This window comes from Juglans regia, chromosome 11 (assembly GCF_001411555.2).
Source record: "Juglans regia cultivar Chandler chromosome 11, Walnut 2.0, whole genome shotgun sequence".
NCBI lineage: Eukaryota > Viridiplantae > Streptophyta > Magnoliopsida > Fagales > Juglandaceae > Juglans > Juglans regia.
Window position 1 is genome coordinate 14,338,408 of NC_049911.1, and position 8,639 is coordinate 14,347,046.

An 8,639-nucleotide genomic window follows, 5' to 3' on the forward strand; every position below is an offset into this window, starting at 1 on the left:
ATGCATGCATACATCCATCCGTTCTTATCACTTTCATAGGCTAATACACACTGTTACGTCCCGTGTGTTGGGTTAGCGGTCTTCCTTTGGACCCGGATTCCTCCCGTGGCCATGGGTTGGGAATCCCTTTCATAGGGGGCAGCACTGGGTGCACTTCCAGTACTACTTACCCGGCATTGCAATCTGCCCATTCATTGGTACCCTTTTCATTCATTCATGTGGCCGTTACGTATCTTCATACATTTCATACTTTCATTTCTTTCTTGCTTTTCATTCGTTCGTTCATGTCAGCTCGAAAGAGCTGGAGCTTTCATTCAGTTCATTCTTTCATTTAACAGTCATTTCATGAGAAAACATTTCTTTTAATGAGAAAGCATTTCTTTTCATGGGAAAACATCGTTTGGGGCGTAAGCCTGAAAATCGTCTTTTCCTTTTTCAGTTCATTTCAGTCCTATCCTTTCTTTAATAGTTCGTTCATGGAAAACGTCATTCAAGAACATACATGGGCTTAAACGTCAGCTTTCATGGCATCCATAAGCGTCACCTTGAACGTCGTCAATCATGGCATCCACAAGCATCACCTTGTGGCGCACATGAAAGCGTCGATTCGTAGGATCCATAAAAGCATCTGTTGTCATGCCTTTCATGCATTTTCATCAGTTTATAGATTTTCTTAGAAAATACATACAATAGATACAGTTTATAGTCATCCATTCACATGCTTACAATTAATACTTTGGTTGCGTAAAAAGGGGCTGCCAAGGAGGGGCCGTACATACTTATATCTTTAAACACTTAGCATTTTCTTTCTTAAAGCGTCTTTCGTTTCTTTTCGTAAGCATCTTAAAGGAAAAGAGTTTCTTGTATCTTGGAAAACTCTAGAAGAGTATGAACGTAACACTTACCTGGACTCCATGCTACTTGCATACCATGCAGTCCATTCATGTGCTTGTCAGATGGCAACCTACATACATACACATATCTTAGCGTCATTCTCCATCTAATGCATAAGCAACTTGAACTATAAATAGAATTACGCTATACTTGGAACACTCTCCTTCTATCCCGTGCACTTACGTGCCCTTTACTATGCTAAACCCTTCGGGAACCACTTACGGTCACCACATCTTCCAACTCAAAGTCTTGCCTTGAGTGCTCATCCACTAAAGTGAATCCATGATTCACCTTAGGATTAAGACACCAAGACATTCGTCTTACTCTTCTTACAACCACATTCCGACGCATGATTCCGACCGATGGAATCACGCATCCCAATCCTAGATAATACGCCTGTCACTATCTTCATGCATCTTAGCCCATACAAATCCCCATTCCCATCCATACAAGCCATACGGCTCTAAGCCAACTCTGAGGCTTAAGTACCATGTAACTGTGCTAAGGACAGATTACCCATTACATATAGTGAATCCATCATGCACATGTGTCTAACCAGATTACGCATGTACCTTACCCCTTTATCACCTAAGATCAACATATGACCCGTTGATCACCTGCTTGTATAAACAAGCACCATACTCCGATATCAACCTTCACTTAACCCGGCTAGCATGACTTCTCACGCTATCCATCCCTTTTGATAGTTCATCCCAACATTTAACACGACAAGACCCCATTCACAACTACGCCTTATGTCACGTCATATAGCTCGAGATTGCTCCAAAGCTACACTGTGACCTTGTCGCGTTACCCAACATTCCGCTACGTCAACTCCTAACTCATCACGAGTACGGTTCCTCACGTACTCTTGTCACATCGTGACATCTCGTCACGTTCCTGTTACGCCATTCCTACACTCTAACACTTCACCCATCATAAGCATGACTGCCAATAACCACATCACTTTATGACGTTGCCCAGTCATGCTTCCGCTGCATACTCTCACACTTGTCCCGCTACTTCACCCATCACAAACACGACTGTCAATAGTCATGTCACTTCGTGACATTCCTCAGTCATGCTTCCACTGCGCACTCTTATACTTGTACTGCTACTTCACGCATACTCCTAGCCATAAGTCCATCACGGTGACACTTGCTACCTCAGACTATAGGCTATGCCATAACTACTTCGGGACACTGTGTCACAGTTCCCGACACTATCCATCACGTTTCACGCCCATCAATCACATAACCATCCTTATCTCTACGACACGTCACACGGGGTGTCGTTGCCACGTGAAGTACACTCCATGTATACTCCCTTCACATACGTCACATCACCACTATGGCATACCCGCCATATGGTACATCACTCCATCACATGGAGTACACTCCACGTGTACTCCCTTTACATACGCTACATCACCATTATGGCATATCTGCCACAGGGTGTATCACTCCGCCATACGGAGTACATTCCACATGTACTCCCTTCATATACACCACGGCACATCACCATTATGGCGTACCCACCATATGGTGCATCACTCCACCACATGGAGTACACTCCACGTGTACTCCATTCACATACATTACGCTATATCGCCATCATGGCATACCTGCCATATGGTGCATCACTCCACCACATGAAGTACACTCCACGTGTACTCCATTCACATAGACCACGCTATATCACCATCATGGCATACCCGCCATATGGTGCATCACTCCACCACATGGAGTACACTCCACGTGTACTCCATTCACATACATTACGCTACACAGAGCACACTCAGCGTGTACCCATCCCATTCCACACATACCACGCCATCATTACAACACAGTCCACAACATTACACAGCGCACTTCCCAATTACACCCAACACTTCACAGCGCACTACACGACACAATACATCTCCATCCAACACATATATGCCCAACACCTCACATACACATCATATCACATCACATCACCACACTATACAGATATGCCCAACACTTTATCACACTGCACCACATCACAATACCACACTCCACAATACCAACAGCACAGTCCACAACCTAGTCAACTAACCAATATCTAACATAATTAACGAGGGATAAAGAGTTATACCATTGACGGGATAACCCGTGCATTGCTCGTTGATCGTCATAGCTGATGATATCGGAAGTGTCGTACGTGGCGGTTAACCCACGTACGTTAACTATTTAGGCGTTTGGATAGCTAGGTGTGGTCTTGGAAGGGCTCGTGGTGGCCTTGTGATGATGGCAATGAGCATAACACGACAGATCTAGCCGTGTACAGTGGCAGCCAGCCACGCGCAGTGGCTGTCCATCACATGCAGTGACTAACCACCACTCAAAGTGGTGGTTTGGATCTAGGGTTGCGCTGAGGGGTTGCTGGTGGAGCTCCTGGTGGCACTGGGGTGGCGCCATGGTGTTTCATGGTGGTGGATCTGGCCACACTGTGGAAGAGAAGCCGTGGGAGAGTGAGAGAGAGTGTGCGTGCATGGGTGGCAGATCGGGGTCGTGGATGGCTAGGATGGCTTGGTGGTGGCTTGAGGAGGCTGAAGGTAGTGGTCAATCACCGTGGGTGGCGGTGCACGGCGGTGAGAGTTGTGCAACCCATGCGTGGATAAGGGAAAGCCCGTGCGTGGAGGAGGGGCTTCTGGCCATGGGTCACGTGGAGGAGGAAAGGGGAGGAAAGGGGAGGTCCATGGCAGTGCGGTGATAGAGGCAGCGCACGGTGAAGCCGTGCGTGGGTCTCTTGTGCGTGCGAAGGGGAAAGTGGCTGCATGGGAGGGCCAGAGCTCGCTGGAGGGTGATGGCCGATGGAAGAGGAAGCTGCCGTGGAGGTGGTGGCGCCATTGGGTGGCGCATGGCGGCGCAGTAAGCACTAAGCCCGTTCTGGCTGTGCATGGCCAGCAGAGAGAGAGAGGGAGCGTGGGAGAGAGAGACTGGCATGGGAGGACTCACCGGCATGAGGTGGAGCTGGTGGTGCCGGCGGTGAGAGTTGCCGATGCACGGCGGCGCCGGGCTGAGGCTTGGAGCATACGGCGAGGGGAGAGGCTGCGTACTGCGTACGCTTGAGGGAGAGGGAGGAGAGAGAGAGAGCTACGGGAAATGAGGGAGAAAGAGAGGGGGTTTGGGTATTTAACCCAGTCCTTTCGTCTGAGGATCCACGTAACGATCTAACGATGGATCTCAAACACTGATTTGAAAATGCGTAAAACATTAACTTAATTAAAAGCGCTTAGAGGAATTAAGGTATTATATTATTTTAAACTAACTTTAGTTTATAAAATAATATTCTTCATCATTAATAAAATGATGAAGTCTCACTTAACATATTAAAGAGAATAAAACCATTTGATTAATAAAAGCTTTCAACATAATTTAAATCTCATAATATCTTAAATAATTGAAATCATTTTAATAATATATTTAAATGATTTCCGACGATTATAATATTTTTGGAGCTCTTCAAGAATATTTTGATTGTCATATTTAAGATCAATCTTAATTCAATAACACTAAAAATACTCCTTATAAATATTTCCAACATATTTAAAACACTGGGCGTGCCCTAGAAGTCACAAGATATCTTTTGAAACACGCCATCATGGTTCGGCACTCATGACGAGTCTCGCAATCGTTAGTGAGAAGGGCTGATGATCACATAATCTCTGCCTTCGGGATTTGCTTACGTCATAAAGAAGGAACGTACGTCAGAAAGAAGAAGCGTACATAAGAAGGAAGGAGCTGGATATCACAGCTAAGGCCCCTGAGGTTGGAGTAGACTCATAGGGGATGTCTCCTGAGCCTTTCCCCATTGGTCCTTAATATAGGTCTGAGGGAGGTACTATGGGGAGGTACAAGGAGGTACATCCACCTCTTCTGCGCCTGCTAGAGATGAGGTCGTCTGCAGCATGGTTAATTGGCTAAGGAATTTTCTTTTTAGGGTAACTTCAACCTCACTTCTCCCATTTCTCTCCACCATTTTCCCAAACGATCGTTTAATATTCTTGAGTTTTATCTTTGTAGGGTGTCGATGACTTGGTAGCCTGGATCAAGGCAGATTGTGCTGATTTGGAGGATGTGGTCGGCTCTAGGCGTGTCTTCTCGATGGCTATGCACACTCTTTGGTGGGTGACTTGGACATTCTTCGCGATGAGGTTCTTAACCTTCGCGATGAACTCCATCGTGCCATAGAGGTGAGGGTCTAGGATAGCTTTTCATTGGGACTGTTGGAGTTATAGCGTGATTCTGCTAGAGCCCAGTTTTCCCTTGCTCAGGGGGAGTTAAAGTTGGAGCGGGGTCGTGCTTGCTCTTAACTGTCCAGCCTTCATGAGGAACTCAAGTTTGTCCACCAAGAGTTATCTAGTTCTTAGTGGCACTGCACAGAACTCGGGGAGCTATGGGCGGTCTCAGAGGAGGGCAAGCGGCTAGTTAATCTTGACCTCTCTAAGGCGCATGATGCTCTAGAAGAGTTGACCAAACGGCACGAGGAGTACAAGAAAGTTTGCGCTGACATAGGCGAACAGTAGATGAAGCTTAATGAGACACTCATTAACAAGGATAAACGACTCGAGGAAAAGACACAGTTGGTGAAGACATTGGAGTCTGACTTGGCGGTTGCGAGAGAGGAACTTGTCCCCCTTCATCCTTAGCTGGCATAGGTGCGTGGTGTTAGGGATCGCGCTTTTGGTTATGGGTATGGGGTCACGTGCTTCGACTTAGATTGCATTTGTTGGCCAATCCCGGCACTAACTTGAGGCGTTTAGATTTAGGGATGTTCAAACCTTATACAGCCTTGCATCAATTTGTTGACGCCTTTGGTTGGGACACTATGCCCAATGCCTTCGACAATCCTCACCCAACTCCACCTTTCGACGGTCCTAGTACTTATCTTTCTGTAAATGGTTATCTCTTTGCTACATTTATAATAGCTTTTTGTAAATAATAGAAGTATTCTTGTATGTCCCTTTTGTAGTCGTGTACATTGAAAACATTAAGTCGGTCTTGACTTTTTCGTGCTTCCCTTTGCTTTTATTTCGTAAGGCTCTTTCTTTCTCCTCCGTGTGTGGCTTGTTGTTATATTTCTCTGTTGTCGTCTTTCGCACTCATTTTCCTTTGAACTGCGCACCTTTGTTGTGACACCCTCAAATTTTGCTTGGGATCATATGGACATTTGAATCATCGATGCATGCAATACAAGGTTACCTACCTCCGTTCATGACATATAAGATGCAATGTTCCTAGCATGCAACTAGCATTATGCAATATTCACAGCAGATAATTTTTTGTTTTAACAAATCTATACACCAAACTGAAAATATCTCAAATACTTAAAACATACTTCCTACATAAAGACAGACTAAACAATTGAGATCACAACGCTAATCCAAAATAGCTATGATCAAAAGAGTATTGGAGATTCAACTCCATAATAAAAGTAGTAATTTAGATTAACTACTATATTATCATTGACATTACACCATCGCTCAGTCAATCGTTTCTAGTTGGTCAATTTCCGACTCTCCTTCAGATCCTGTAACAAGATCTACCATTCAGGGGGGAATGGTAGTTGAGGCTACTATAGTGAGATCTGATTACAAATTTCAGCAAGTTAACATAAAACCTCCACACAAGTTAATGATGCGTGCATGACAGCAAAAACATGAATGCATAATCAATGTCATAAGTAATCATAGGACAACTTGACATACACATAGCATAAATGACATAACTTAAACTGAAATGCGAACTGAACTTGACTTGCTTAAACTGAACTAGACTTAAACTAAGACTTGACTTGACATGAGCTTGATCTGAAACTTGACTTAACATGAACTTGGACTTGAATTGAAACTTAACATTAACATGGACTTGAACTTGAACTGAAACTTAACTTTACATGAACTTGAACTGCCTTCTTTACTTAACATGAACTTGGACTTGAACTGACTTATTTACTTAACATGAACTTGAACTGAAACTTAACTTGATCTGAGACTTGACTTAACATGAACTTGGACTTGAACATAGCATTCTTGTCTCATGGAATTACCACGATGCTATTCTTGTCTCCTGGAGTTACCACGATGCTATTCTTATCTCATGGAGTTATCACGATGCTATTCTTGTCTCATGGGGTTACCGCAATTTACTAAAACCATGAACTGAACAATAACTTAATTGCACAAGGATGTACATGAATTTGAAATCTTGTTCTTTAATTGATTAAACTTAACTTCTTAGGTGCTACATGGGTCCCTTAGAGCCATGTGTCCCTGCCGATTACCACATCACAATACAGGTATTTGCACCAGCTGTGAGTGTAATGCCCTGGTCCCGGATGGGTCGGATAGTTACCTCTTAACACTTAAAATCATACCTCATTGTACAAATGTAAACTCCAATTCCTCATTTACTCATAGACCTCATTGCTTTAAACCATCTACTCCAAAATAAATAACTAAGATTACGACGAAATCTCAACATAAAAGTCAACTTCCCAAAGTACCAAGTCAACAAAGCAAAACGAAACTATTCAATGAAATTCTCCAATAATAAGTACCCTCTCTGTATTTAATAGACTATGCTCATAAAGTCTTATCCATGCTTCCTATTCTTGAACCTTCGCTGAAGTATCCAACATATTTGAAAAATGTTGTGGAGATAAGGGGTGGGTTATCAACAACTCAGTAAGCAGATGATATATGTTAGTGTGCAAACAAGAGTATTTACAAAGTACAGTATGCAGAATAAAACATGTTTTCAAAAGTAACAGAACGATGGTTTTAAGACAAGTAAAACCCAGAGTACTTTGGCATAACATAACCTGAAGATCATCGTCACATCAAAACAAAGTATCTCACATAGCAGAGACCATGTTTCACCCCCGTAGTAGGGTTGTGCTAACCCCGATGGCCAAACCGGGCAAAGTGAGAGGTGAAATCTTTCATTTATTCTTCTCAGAGCCCTGAGTATGCATACAGGAAAGACCATAATAAAATCACTTTATTTCCAAAGTGGGTGCACTCAGAGACAGAGAAGTTTGTACCAACCCAAACAGAGTAGAGACAGAGTCAGATACAAAATCAATACACCATGCCAAAAGTTTTCATATGCCATATCAAAATAAAACAGAGTACCAAAACATAATCAGATTCTTCTCACATACTGGAAACAAAAGTCGAAGCATCATTTTAAATCAATGCACAATTTTTCAGATTTTCAATATCGCTCTTTCTCAGATTTCAAAAACAACATGATAAAATTTAGCTCACGTTTACACAATGCATGTCAGAAATAATTTTTCTTTTTTCGTATAGATTTCATGAGTAATGCATATAAGCGACCGAGGTTGGTTTTTCTCAAGTTCTCATTTCATCACAAAATATGCAAAGTTTTCAGAAAGTCAACCACAGTCTCAATAATTCATATAAAACCTAGTATAGGAACCTCGCTTACTTAGATTTTTTAGATTTTCTGAATCTTTCCATAATCATGCCGAATGAATATCAATTATCACCTATACGGAATATTAAACATTACTAAACTTCTAAAAGAACTACTAAAACTCTTCATCTACTTAAATTCATAATACGAAAATGGCTTTGATAACTGTATAGTTATCAGAAATCTAAAAAAAAATATATATTATCATTAAAAATAATCTTAACTTATTATAATATAATTTTATCATGGAAAAACAACTTAAACTCACTTCGAAAA